Raw genomic sequence first — 14,973 nt, 5'->3', positions numbered from 1 at the left:
TGTAAGGAACAAGTATGATTATGAAAGATCACGTTATGCTGACGAACCTGTTCACAAATCATCAAATAAAATAAGGAATCAGTATCTTCTCAACATAAACCTGCCTTTAGTGTCATGGTAGCTGAATATTACATTTTATTTTGACAACCGTTTGAAGTGGTAAAAAGAAAACCTAAATTAGCATTGCCTTTTCTAGGTTCATCAGAGGTAAAAAAAACAAAACATTTCTGAAGAATTCAATTTGAAGTTCTGTTGAAGTTGAAGTTGTGTCTATCCATGTCTCTCCACACCAAAATAGCCACACCAAACTGTAAAAAATAACAAAAATAAACACTGATTGGCCTTTCAAAATGATATTAGTTAAAGTTGGCAGTGAAGTAGGAAATAAGCTTTAGATTTGTATGTGTTGGTTTATATATATATATATATATATATATTGTGTGTGTGTGTGTGTGCGTGCGTGCGTGCGTGCGTGCGTGCGTGCTTGCAGTTAGTGTATTTGTGCATATGTTTTGTTCTTTGATGTCATGTACTGTACATTTGAGCAAAGTAGTAATGGATGCAGATTTGGCATAATAGTTGCCTAAAACAGCAAGTTTCCAAAGAAGAAATAGACCTAAGAAATTCAAAAAATACAGTCATGTGAAAAAATTAGGACACCCATGCTAAAGTTGACTAAAAAGAGGAATAAAAAAATCATCTTTAGGAAATTGATCTTAATGCCTTAATTAAAATAAATAAATGTTCTTCCTTAAAATACAGGGGGCATAAGTAAGTACACCCTTTATGTTAAATTCCCATAGAGTCAGTTTATTTTTAAAGGCCAGTTATTTCATGGATCCAGGATACTATGCATCCTGATAAAGTTCCCTTGGCCTTTGTAATTAAAATAGCCCCACATCATCACATACCCTTCACCATAATTCACCTTCTATGGGAATTTAACATAGGGGTGTACTGACTTATGCCCCCTGTATTTTAAGGAAGAACATTTATTTACTTAAGATACATTATTCATTCACAAAGAAAATTGGTGTCCTTAAAGATTGGATTTTTCCTCATTTTTTTAATTAAGGCATTAAGATCAATTTCCTAAAGATGATTTTTTTATTCCTCTTTTTAGTCAACTTTAGCATGGGTTTCCTCATTTGTTCACATGACTGTATTTAAAGTCAACACCAGTATTTTATTCTCTTAACAGAAAAAAATATTTATTTAGCGTGTCCTACAAAAATGATTGTCTACAGCACTTACAACAGTCTCTCTAAATAGAACATTAAACTCATATTATTTTAAGTAAGACCTTAGTTTGTTATGATGGTGAATGTTTCTTTACATAGGGTACAAACTGACACCTTTTGTGTCTGTTAAACATATTTTTTGTCATAGAATTACATTTGAGAAATAGAACAGTCATTGCCAGTCAAAGCAGCTCACTGCTTTCATGTCAAACAGGAAAATGGGAAATATTCAAACCATTCTCTTCATGGTGGTCCCTGTGACCTTTGTGCACAACACACTAGAAAATATTGAAGTAGCTAATGTTAGCTAATGATATGGTACATATGAAGGTATCCCTAGAACTGTTTTTTACATTGTACATTGGCTGCACATGCAGGGAACACAAACTGCCACAGGGATACCACCTGCATTGAGCCAATGAACCTTAATAATGTAATTAACTGGCACAAGATGCAGTGGTTATACTGTACGATTGAATGGAATCCATACTAACAAGCGCCAATGTGGCAGTAAATACTTATGATGGACCTCAACTATTTTATACAGTATGCTTTACTGTGGTTCAGAGTGAATATATGATTAAGTCATGATCGTCAGGCTGTTTTCTAAGATCCCTATCCAATAATTTTGTTCTGGTGGGCTGAGGCAAAGAGCAACATATTGACTGTACTATACCTTCTGGAAGATGAGTTGGGCCACTGTCCTTTTCTGTCATCTGATTGGATGTAGTTTATCTCTAAAAGTGATTTGTTCCTTTGTCTGTTCATCTTACAAACATTTTACCTTACAATGAGAACGACAATAACAACCTTTTTTTTTGAGAGTTTTTGATCTTGCATTGTATGAAAGTGATGCCCTTTTAACTGATGGTGTCCTTGATTGAATAAAATCAAAGGGTTTGTTCCATCTATTAAATGTGTTTACACTTTTTTTTATCATTTAGTTTTTCTGTCAAAATTCACAATACACGTCATTCCGTAACTTGACTGTCATATTAAGCAATAATGGGCAGGAATAACTACCTTTTGTTCCATTTGAAAGGATCAAGTAAAGTACACTTAAAAAAACTAACAGGATTATTTATCAAGGTATGAGACCCTGAGTGTCCTTGTTAAAAAATAAAGAAAAGAAAATGTAGAAACCAAAGTTGAAAACTTAAAATTTGTAGCCTTTTCACGTTGCTTCCTTACATGTGTATTATATTTCAAATGATTTGTAGATAAAATACTATTAACTGTAGTACTAGAATTAAAGTTAATTATACAGTAATTAACATCAACAAGATGAGGTTAAAGGGAAAACACGTATATCTATTTTTATACTCTTGTTTTCACAGATGAAAAAGGTGTTTTACAATATTTTACTGTTACGAACGTGTTGAATTGATTATCACAAGAGGTAGTGTTTATCCTTTTAAGCTAACATAGAAGAATAAAACAATAAAAGTTAACTGACTGTCCTGATACTAAATTAAGCTGATGCTAGCTTGTGTCAGGTAAAGGTTTTTTTTTATAATTAGCACTATATCAGTTGCTCGAATGCTGAAAATTATATTTGTCATGTGTTTTATTAAAGCTGCAGCTCCAGGACTGGACTGCAGTTCCTTGCTTGGCCACTTGAGGCAAGTCAATCCCTATAGACCCCCATGTTAAAAAATCCCAACTTCACATACCGTTACTTTCTACACAAGCAGCGGCACACAGAAAATAGAAGTTACCTGGATGTAACTCTAGTTCTATGAATACAAGTGTAGCTCTCTTGCAGGCATCGCTATTGGTTCACCCCATCAATGCGCCGCCTCAGCACCCTGAGACAGATCTTTGCACTCACCATCCAGTCAGGTAGTAGCATTTATCCCTATAAAACAGTAACGCCAGGAGCTAACTAGGCATGCCTCTTCTATTTCATACGTGCTTTGCCCTGGAACAAGCTGTTCTATTGGAAATCACAGGCAGTGAAGGCCGTTAGGGATGTGATGTACCCCCAGCTGGTATTGAATTCATGCATACAGCAACTCAGACCCAGCTGCTGACTGGGCTAAAAGAATTAGCCAGGACATTGAGCACCGGCCACCCAGTCCCACAGTCCAACCACTTAAGCTGCTTCTCCCTCTCAGCCATCAAACCAAGAGGCGGTCTTCTAAGATAGGGCAAGATAACAGAGAAATCCCTGCTTGAATCAGCGCCTTGGATCAGCCGTGTATCAGGCCTCGGCTGAGTTATATATTATCTCACCACTGTGGTGGTACCAGTGTTGTGCTTGTTGAGCAGGCATCATAATAAGCATGAATATGAGCTAGGTGAAGTTTGGACCACAGTAGCAAGCATGTCTAAATGACAGTAATTGTTTGTGTTTTAAAGGAAAGGCAGACATGAGAAGCAAGGCTAGATTGCTACTCTCACTGAAAGCTCCCTTCACATTCATGGCACCCCCTTAACCCATCAGTACACATTAGTAGGTGAGGATTTATTTCAGCACAAGATGTTCCCATAAAAGTGACAATCTTGTTCTACTTGCATGAAGGTTTTAGCATTCTGGGTAACAGCATCTGAAATCACAGAGACGCAAATGGGTCTATCCATAAATACAGTCCAACCATGAATGATAGAGCTAGCCTATGTAAAAGCACACACTGTTAAAAAGCCTGCGCTTTCTATGAAATTATATAATTGCTCTTCTGATTTTGAATACACTCACCATTTTGGTTGTGGTAAGATTTTAGGATCTGATGAGAGATGAAAAAGTAAATGTGTGTAGTAATATTGTCTTTTGTCAGGGTGAATTTAGTTTGGGCAAGGTGTGAGTATAGTCACCTGTTCTGTTAGTACTCACTCACGCATGCGCGCACGCACGCACACACACACACACACACACACACACACACACACACACACACACACACACACACTCATCTGCATTGTCTTAACAGCCTATCTTTCTGTAGCTAGATTTTTCAGAATATAGGTACTTTGTCATGAATCCCGCTGTCTGAGTCTGTTTTCTGCCTGAGTTGCCTGTATTCTGTCGTGGAGTCTGTTTTCCTGAGTTTCCTGAACGCACCCTGTTTGGTTGCCTGGCGACGAAGCAAGACGGGAGATCTCTCAACTACCTACACCTGCATCTCATCAGCTACCTGCACACCTGGTCCTGATCATCGCCTCTCCACTTCTTAAGCTCTGACCTGACATCCATTCCCTGCCAGATCGTTAGCCATGAACATTACTAACCCGGGATATTCACTCCACCTCTGCCTGGTCATTTGTTGCTTCAGAAACAACATTGGATCTGCTCATTCCCTCCCACCTACTCACCTGCACTGCCTGCTCCGTCACCTGGATTCTCGTGCTTCCACATTTAAGTCTCTTAATAAATACTCACCTTTATTCAACTCACCTTGTCCTGGTCTGCTTCTGGGTTCCGCTCTAGTGAAACGTGACATCATTAACATTTCGTTCGCAATTGCGCAACTTTAGGACAAGTGTGTACTTGTGATCCACGTAAGGGACTTGTGTTGACCGTCCCTTGAGCTCCCCCCTCAAAATGAAAACACAACAGACTAGAATGGATCTGCCAGATAAGCCAGTACTTTTTCTGAGAAAGGAGGATATTGGAGTGAGAGAGTACAATACACTGACCAATCTTTTAATTGCACTCCACAATCCCGTCTACTGTTTCTTCACTCTCAGTGTTATTTTTTTTGGAAGCAATGAAAAGAGCAATTGAGATTAGTACAGTTTATTGGTTCACCTGGGCATGTAGACATTTAAAAAGTATTTATTCCTACCCAAAGATGCCTCTTAACTACTAAGCTCTTTTGCTGGGTAGAAGGACATCACTATTCTTTCCTAGATAATCCAGAACGGTGCACTGGGCATGCGTTAAATTCTTGAGGCAATGGGTCACATTTTTTGTTCTCTTGCCCCCTCCAGAGTTTGTCTGTCGTAGGGTTAAGGAGGTGCACAACATTTCTCAAACCAACCAACAGAACTTTCCCAGGTGATGGACAATGCTCCAAAATGGTTTAAGGAGAAGCTGCTACATCAAATGTTCAAATTGTCAATGTGTTATAATTTGAGCGGACTCTCCGTTTTAATTGTCTCAAAACTGTACAGTAAAGTAACTTCAAATTATAGACGGTCATAGACAGGGTCATCCTGAACAGGATTACACTAAACATTTCAGCAAACCTCTGAACATCTATTCAATTGATTTATGTGAGTTTACAAATGAGGACATTTACAGTGCCTTACAATATAATCTTAGCTGACTTTCCATGTACAGTATTGTGCAGTGAAACTACTTCAAATGGCATATGGTCATAGGAACATTTTGAGCAGAAATCCATTGCGCTTCTAAGCAAACCTACCGTTTCTTATCATATTATGACTTCTTTGGTGACATCAAATATTCAACAAGACTTATTTTATATGACCCAAAAAGAAATCCAAGCACTGGCTGGCTTGACCAGGTTTTATATGGTGCTGCTGTGGCGCTGTGCTGCTTTGTCTTGTCGGTCTGTGTGGCATCATTGTCCTCTTTTGTGCATTATCAGTTTATAAATTTGCTTTCCATTGCATGAGAAAATGGATGTGTGGCGTGAGTGTGTAAAAAGTGTCAATTGCATGAGTCTCACAGTCAATGCGTGAGAGTTGGCAGCCCTGAACAGTTACATGCACATGTGAATGTAGAGCTGAGAATGACATGCACAGCTCAAATATTTTGTGCACTACCATGCATATACACATGGTATTTTGATCCCTGTAATTATATTTTCTCATCCTTAGTGGCAGTCCTTGCTGTGCAGGTATGTGCATTTGTCTGTGTTTGTGTATGTCTTCTGCCTCACTGCACTACACTCCACTTGTACCAGCAGATGCTTCCAAAGCCCCCTGCCCTCTCACGCCTGATGAGCCAGAGACAAGTGCCAGAGGGTAAATATGTCCAGTGCCATATGTCTCTTTCCTGAATGGCTGCATTTAGCATGCACCACATGCCACAGTCAAATTAGTTTAATCCTGAAACACACACCAGTCCTCGGGAGCCCAGGGCTGTGTTAAGCAGTTATGTTAACTATTGCATGCAATGTGCACTAACATGGTTGTAAGCAGAATCCTGCATTATTCAAACTGGGTGGATGGGGTAATTAAGAGTCTTGTAGTCATTTCATAATTCATCTGCGTTAAAGGCCCAGTAGTTTTGCTGGGATAAACAGAGCTGGCACATGATGTGATGTAAGATGAGACAACATGACACATATGCATAGAATGTCTGTCTTTTTCTATTTAGCCTGCAGCTAGCTGGGGTTGAGGTGGAATAGTAGTAAATAAAAAGCCATCTTTCTCCACCTCTTCCACTAATGCCAGTTAGTGGTTAAAAAAAATGCACATAAAATGCACATAAAACTGCAAGATTGACCCTGAATCTTGTTTTATGAAAACACACACTTTTTTATAGACTTTGCAATTACCACACACTAGACTACAAACAATATTATCTCTTGCTTTATATGAATTTAGTAGTAAACTACACAATGCTTTATTATGCTATACGTTTTGCTTATTGTCACGGATCTGTGAAATAAAAAAGAAAGTCATATTTAAGATAGTGGTCCGAGCACTAGAAGTGGATTTGAGTTTCCATGGTAATGCTTTTTTCCCCCCTACAGTTTATCTAGAATTACACTAGACTGAATTGTTGTATTTAATGATACTGAATTTTCACACCCTGCAATTTCCTTGTAAAATTTGATAGTGTCATCAATAGATGAATTATGATTACTTTTGGCTGTTGACTACTTGGAATTGTTCACTGGTTATCTCACCAGTTAATATTTAGTGCTATTTTGTGGTGATTCCAGATACTATGAATAAGCAAATGGATGGGCAGCGGATTCCCTAAATGGATAGGGAATTGCTTTTTCAAAATTTCCCATGATAGGTTCATAAGGAGGTTCACCAAAAATGTTTAAAGCGCGATTAGTGATTTGGATAAAAATATAAATCAATGTATGATTGAGTGACTAGTCAAGAGTTTGAATCAGATGGCAACAGATGATAGCTTGGCCTTAGAGTATTGATCATGCATGTTTAATATTCTTTCCACTGCAGCTGAAGGGAAATCTTACAGGCACAAAGCTAATTAGTCACTTGTCGATAACTGACACTAGACACTAGATGTTTTCCAGGGGATTGTCAGCTACAGCTCAAGGCTGCTTAAAGAAGAGAAAAAACCTGGAGGACAAAGAAGGCACGTGTCCATATAAACAGTAGAAGTTCTGATATATTCCTGTAATACTTACTACAAATGTTATCAGCTAAATGAGAGATTGCTTGAAATCTGTTTCTAATAATGCTTCCTTTGTTAATTGAGCTGTAGATCATGATAAGTGTATAGTGTAGAGCTGAACAATACACTGTGTGATATTATTTATCACATTTATTGTTTCTCAAATAGGCTTCGTAAAAGTATATTCCTAGAATCTGGAAACACCTAATGTGAAGTAAATTGTTTAGAATGCTATTTTTTTTGCTATTTTTGTCCTGAAATTATTGAGATTATTAATTGTGAACAAATTATGCAAAATAGTTTGTTAAAGATAGGGACCCATGACACGTTAAAAAATTGCAATGCTTTGGCAAGAGGTTGAGAAAAACTGCCTTACAGGTTTAGTTGCTAATTCACACAACACAATCCAGAACATTAAGATATGTATGACATTTTCTAGCATAATCTGAGTGTGAGTGTGTGAACACTCTTCTAACTCCTGCTCTCAGCTCTCAGAAACACATGAAGTGATCCCAGAGCTCTTAAAAAGGTCAGGACAGCTTTGCTTTTCCAGCCGTGACCTTTGATTGGCAAAGGTAGAAATGTGAGTGTGGTGGGGATGAGCCTAAGCTTCTGCTACATGCTTCAAAAAAGTAATTTTAATGGTAGAGGTGAAGGTTCTCTTCCCTCAGGCAGCCACCCACTTTGCAGTAACATTTGCAGTGTGGCCTCCTTTTGTGCTGAAGTTGCATATCAACAATTGGTTTTGAAATTGTTTGCCTTGGACATCATGTTGTTATAATGAGCGTAACTAAACTGGTTGAAGTTTTTGTTACGTTTAAGCAAATGTGGTACACACAAATAAGTAGAGATGTGACGAGATCCTGTCCCACGAGATCTTGGGATATTAAAGTGTTACGATATTTCTCATAGAGGTGAAAGTTGTCTTGCGATATCAGTACACGTGCAGAGTTACGTTGGTACTACTAAGGACCTATTCACGTAAAATTAATCAGTGCCAAATTTCGGTACCTAAAAGCTTGTAAGCGCAAGCTTCTCATTCCTCTCTGCATGTTTTTTAACAGAGAGCGGAGCTCAGCTCGAACACACACGCGCAGAGCTGCAGTGCAGACAGATCGAGACTATGTGTCCTCTGCAGCTTGTTCTCACAATGCCGGTAAAGCGGTCGCAAGTGTGGTTGCCATTTTCAAAACTTCAGGCAGACAGCGTTTGCTGCAAAATAATATAATGGCGGGATCAGGGTGCAGTTCAATTTACACTTCCGACTGGCAGGCACAACAGTGTTCTCTATGCCCTGGTTGGAGACTGACAGGCTGGAGGTTGCAGGGCAAAGCAACTTTATTTTTATAGCACATTTCAGCAACAAGGCAATTCAAAGTGCTTTACATAAAACATTAAATGTCCTATTTTTCTACTTTACTATGGACATTCCATTGTGTCCTGAATAAAGTCATAATTATATTATTCGGGCCTGAGCAAGTGCCAGGAATCTATTGTTTTTATATCGCGATATATATAGCCAACATTTTATATGCAAACCTACTTTTGCTAACTCCTCTGAGTGAGTCCGATCTGCACCAAAATTTGCATGTAGACTCTCTAGACCCTCATGACAAAAAGTTATGAGGGTCAAGTTAAGTTAAAAGAATATTGATTAACCAAGAAATGCGCAAATTATAGAGGAACAACTTGCTGTAGGTGGCAGTGAAAACAGGAACTTTTGCGTATCTTGGCAACACATGGGGACAGCAGCATGTCAAGACTTTCAGGATGCCAAATTGCGAAGCTTTTGTGTTTTTGTAGAACGGCGTGGCATGGCGGCCATTTTGTGTGTTTTGTCATAACACAGGAGGCTGTTGTAACGTCACTTATTCAATCTGCCTGAAAACTTCACATGCTGGATAAGAGTCCAGAGTTGGAGACATCTACACGCCCATATTGAGTCAGGTTCTTAGCACCATCTGCTGGCAACAGGAAGTCAGCCTTACGTGCCAAATCCGATTTACATGAAATTTGTATAGTGGGGTCTACACATGATATACAGCAACATGACATATGGTGTGTGTGTTCTCTAGCACCACAGAAAGTGTTACAGGCATCCCGCCAGCACCCCCGCGTGCTGGGAGGGCCCGTTCATCCCTGCTTGCAGCTTTAATTAGGGCCCAAGCACAAAGGTGCCAGGGGCCCAACGGTCCTTGGCACTGAAAGTGCGAGGAGCCTATTGTTTTTCTAAGGATTATTATTATTTTTCTGCTGCCAATTGCATTTTTGAGGGACTTAGGATACTCGAAAACTCACCAAAATTGGCACATATGTCCGACCTGGCAAAAATTGCAAACTTCTGTAGTGATTGGGTTTGTGCGTGACCAGCGGGCTCCATAGCGCCCCCCTAATGCTCCCCCTGGTTTGGATACAGTTCCTTTGATGTATAATTTTTTTGAATTTTTTTTCACCCGACAGGAAGGTGGCCATCTTGGATTTTGTGTGTTAATTTTTTCCAAACACATGTTTGAGGACTTTAGGATTCACGAAAACTCAAAATGGTGCAGCCATGTTCCAAATAGTAAATTCTTTGATTTGATATTGCATTTAGGTTTGGGGGTGGCATAGTGGCTCCAACTCACCAAATTTTGCGCACACATCACAACATGTGAAGAAATCGTTTGTGTGGCAGCATTTTGGATTCTCGGTGGAAACTCCGCAGTTATTAGGTCTGAAGAGGTTAGTTATACAGAAGAGTGGCCATTTAAGTTTGTGGCAAAAACGTTAACAGTGCTCGTTTTTCATTTTGTCACTTTTTATTGAATAAAAGACTTTTCTTCTATGAAGAAGTCATATTTCGTCATTGAAATAATAATAAAAAAGTGTTAAAATCTCTTTTCGTTCTCGTGAACCTAATACCGTATATCGTCACGCCAAGGCATCATGAGCTGTTCATGGTATTTGAGATTCAGTGCTTTTTAATACTACTCTGGTAAAAGCTGCATTGTGATCTCACTGAGGACAGTGAGGTACTTGTGTTGGGTCATTAGTGCCATACATCCAGATTGCCAGTCCCTCCTCCCATAACCCACCTCTTCTTCAGTCTTGTGTTCAGCGTGCTCTGGTGGCTAAAGGTGCTCGTTAAAGTCCATAACTTATCTCACGTTTGAAGCTAATGGGAAGAATACTGGCTGCAGTGAAAAATGAATTACATTTTTTCCCCCTCTCTCTTCCTGCCCTCCTAACCTGCAGCGTAATATAGCAGAGGTGAGAGTATGCATTACAGATTTTAAGCATTAGAATTTATCTGTGCTGCACGACGCTGACTGATGCATTTGGAAATAATGTACTAGAGTTGGGCATTACAAGAACCCCTGTAACTAATGGACAGCTCTCGCCTGTGGCCAGCGATGTATATCACTCAGCTGGACTACCTCATCAACTCCAACAGTTCTTTGCAAGGCTTCCTAGCCAGACCAACCACTCAGGGTTTGCATTAAAGACTCAATAAAAGCCCCTCCCTTCCTACTCTGTCCATCTCCCTCTCTCTCAACCCATTTATTTTGTCAGTAAATCCTTCAGTTAGACAATCACTCACTAACAATTATTTTTAAAGAACATGCAAACCTAAAAGCTCTGCATTCTCACAAATACGACACCTTCCCGCAGGGTTGTGTGTGTGTGTTTATTTGTGTTTTAGAACGTAAACAATCAGAAAATAAAGTTTTATTCCTCTGATTCACGGCTTTGTTCTTGCCAGCATGGCTCCCTCTCACTGTAATTTACTCTCTAGCTTTCTTGACCACCGCTGCTTGCTCTCTCTCTCTCTCTCTCTCTCTCTCTCTCTCTCTCTCTCTCTCTCTCTCCCTCTCTCTCTCTCTCTCTCTCTCTCTCTCTCTCTCTCTCTCTCTCTCTCTCTCTCTCTCTGGCTCATTTATCTCGATAGGAGGGGCCAACTTTGAACACTGTATGTTTACAAAATCCAACCATCTTTTCCTACTTAGTATACCATTACATTTTTTACAGTTTGCTCTTCAGACTTTTCTTTTTAAGTTAAAAAAAACACTGCAATTCACTGCAAAGAGACATACGTTTCTTGAAATGTTTTTGAGAACTACAAATGCTGGCCAAGCATGGTAAACTCTCGAACACCAATCAAACACTAATCATTTTGGGAATTAAATCCAAATCAATGCATCTAGTTATCCTTGATCGTCCAACTAAACATGCACCTATTAGGATAGATCATTACTGGTGAAATTCTTTTTTGCTCATACTTCAAATCAGAACCATATTTTTGCCAATATGGCTAGTGGTAGTGTATTTACAGTAGCTGTTAACTTTATTACAGTGTATCATAGGTTCATGTCCCTCCTATGTCAACCTATTCCTTGGTTGCAAAATAAGTATTGGTGGAAGTCGTGACAGTTTCTTTACTTATTGAGTCCAAATGTATTTAAAAAATGAATATTACATAATTTAACCAAATTCAGTTACATAGGATCATCAGCATAGTAGAAAATTTTTATTTCTCTATGCCCTTCTCTTTCCACAGGCATCACTGCTGTACATTTGTATTTAATGGGATTCATGTTTTAATAGCTCAACACGACAGTAGCTGCTTGTCTCCAAAGTAATGTAAAGAACAAGGGATAGGCCAGATGAATTCTGTCCACACAGAGGTCAGAGAGACAGAAAATGAATAGCAATGTGGATCCCCCAGCAGGCAGCAGGAGAGACAGACTAATAAGAACATAACAGAAGAGGAGAAGGGGGCCCTTGGGAACCAGCATAAAGGTTTTCAGTACATTTTTTAAAGAAAATAGTCTGAAAATATAATGATGTCTTTGAAATGCATCACTAATCAGGGAAGGAATTTGTTCTAGGATATGAAGTAGGATTGCAATTCCACAGTTGTATAGAAAAATGGGGTTTGTAGGTGGAGGGTTGGGTTAGTAAGGGCAAGAGGGGAGAATATGGAATAATAAATGCCAGTGTGCAAGATGGAGGCCTTTTCTTGCTCTTTGTGCAGGTACACAGGACAGGAGATAGAGGAGGCAGCTGCTGCAATTTTTTTTGTTTCATTCACTCTTTGTAAGTAGCCTAGTATTTCTCACGACCAAAACTTTTACAAAACTCCTTATGCAAGGCAAAAACTCTTCCAGGCCAAATTGTTTCTTTCGTGCACAAAATGTAATCATCTCACAAATGAAATGAGTCAACCAAAACAGCAGAATCCGTCCTCTGTTGTTTAACACAGTATTTAGTTAGGTATTACACTCTGACCCAGAAAACAAAAAGAATAGCTTTCAGTGATTCAGCAAGGCTTTGTATTTTAAATATTTTATTTGATAGTGTAAAATGTCCTTGTACGACTTACATATATAGTTAACAACAGAAGCATTTTGAAACAGAAAAACAGGTGCAGTCGCAAAAAAATGACTGCATTTGCGCTACCACTGGCTTTGGTCTGGTATGACATTAGAAGCTAGAGATCGTTGCTTTGCAAACTACATTCATTGTTTTTAAACATGAATTCAGCGTTGACAGAGGCTTTAAACCTGTTCCGAAACTTTAAAGTAGGCTCAACACAACACTAGTGGTTTGATAGTGTCATCAATAGATCAACTAGTGTCTGAACCTTAGCATCTCTCATGTTGTCTGGCAGTCTTAGTACATATTATATTTAAAAAGTCAAAACCTAACAATAAGAAGCATAGTGCTTCATCTTTTCTCTCTGGTTTTAATCAAAGGTTTATAGAAAACCTAATTAACGGAAACTTTAATAAAATACATTTATTTATTACTCATCAGAGCAATTTTGGTGTTGTGCTGACTTTACGCTATAATACTGTCAAATCCATGTGTGGATACAGTCTCAGTTGTTAAAGTTTAATATAACTATATCACTCCATAATTGGAAAATTGATGATTTTGTGTAATGAAAGGAGAGAGTAAGAGCCATGTGGTAGTGCAGTCTTAAGCAAATGTTATGCCCCTGTGGATGTAAGAAAATCAGAAGTCAGCAGTCCTGCTGCCTAATCTTATGTGTGAGCCATACCAGTGGGATTATACAAAATAATGGCTAGTAATGACTGTCATGGAAAATACTACCCCTACCCATCATCATCATAAAAAAAAAATCAATTTCATTAATTGTAACGTGTTTTAGATTTTTCCTGTCGTAATCATGTTTTGGTTTTTAGTCCAGTCCACTCATCAGTACCTTTTCAACTTCTTGAAAAAAACACAAAAAACTTGATCATGCACTTTTACATCTGAATCAGATTTATTGCCAAAGTAAGTTTTTACTTGCAAGGAATTTGCCTAGGTGTATTTGGTGTATACAATAAACATATTAAAAGGTAATAAACAATAAAGCAAAGTACTGTTAAAGTCAAGAACATAAATACAGACTAGATGATTATTGAAGCTAGAATGAGTCTTCTCTATTAGTAGTAGAGGGTCCAGGATGAGGAGTGTTGTTGTGAAACAGGCTTTGCTATAGTGTTGTCTTACTGCACAGTTACTGCTGTTTTGCGCTGTCAGTCCATGTTGGTAGCCAGGTGAGGTTATTGGTTAGTCTCCTCTAGTGTGAGTTGAAATGTATTAAATCAAACAGCTATTCAAAACTATTTTCTGAGTCTCCTCTGGTGTCAGTTGTACTGTAAATGCAAATAGGCCATGCACTGGAATGTCCTGAGCCTGAGCTATGTTTGTGAAGATGGCAAAGCTGGATAGAGAAGGTGGCCGGATGGAGGGAAGTCAGGTCTGAGCTACTGACCTCTACCTCCGGGGTACAGACACTGTGAACCCCAATCAATCTCTGGAAACAGTGATGGGGTTGTCAGACTCCCTGTAAAAAAAATGCCACTCTCAGGTAGCTGTGAACCAGCGCTGCCACTCTGTAATAGGTCCGTGTGAAAAGGATTTGTTGGGAACTCAAACTGGAGGCCAACAGACAGATAGCTATTATCTAACAGCCTGCCATTAAAAGGTTGACTGTGCCAGTGCTGGAATAAAAATGCTCCATACCCAGCCCAATTTCATATAATTGACATTGACTGATAGTTTACGGAAGTGCACATTTCCAGTGTACGTTCATCATGGCTCCACTAGATGTTTTATTTTATTATTTCCTTTATGTCATTTTACCGTGGGGCTATCATTTATAATTTACCAAACTACATCATCCCATCTGCACTGGCTTGCCTTCAACTGGGCTCATAAGCCCCCAAAAAGTGCCTTTTCCTTTTGGGAATGGTTACCAATAATACATTTCAATTTCAGAGTGGTGAATTATCCCAATTGTAGATTGAGAATTGCTGTTTGCCTGTATTTATTTTTGCTCCACAGTCCTAGCTCCTTGATGTATGTCCCCACACCCTCGGCCTCTGCTTTGATGTGGATTATCACTGCGCCTCATCGTTGCCCCCAGTCACCCTGTCAGCACCTTTTGATGTT

This window comes from Sander vitreus, chromosome 1 (assembly GCF_031162955.1).
Source record: "Sander vitreus isolate 19-12246 chromosome 1, sanVit1, whole genome shotgun sequence".
NCBI lineage: Eukaryota > Metazoa > Chordata > Actinopteri > Perciformes > Percidae > Sander > Sander vitreus.
The sequence above is the reverse complement of the archived record's forward strand: the minus strand, read 5'-3'. Positions refer to the sequence as shown.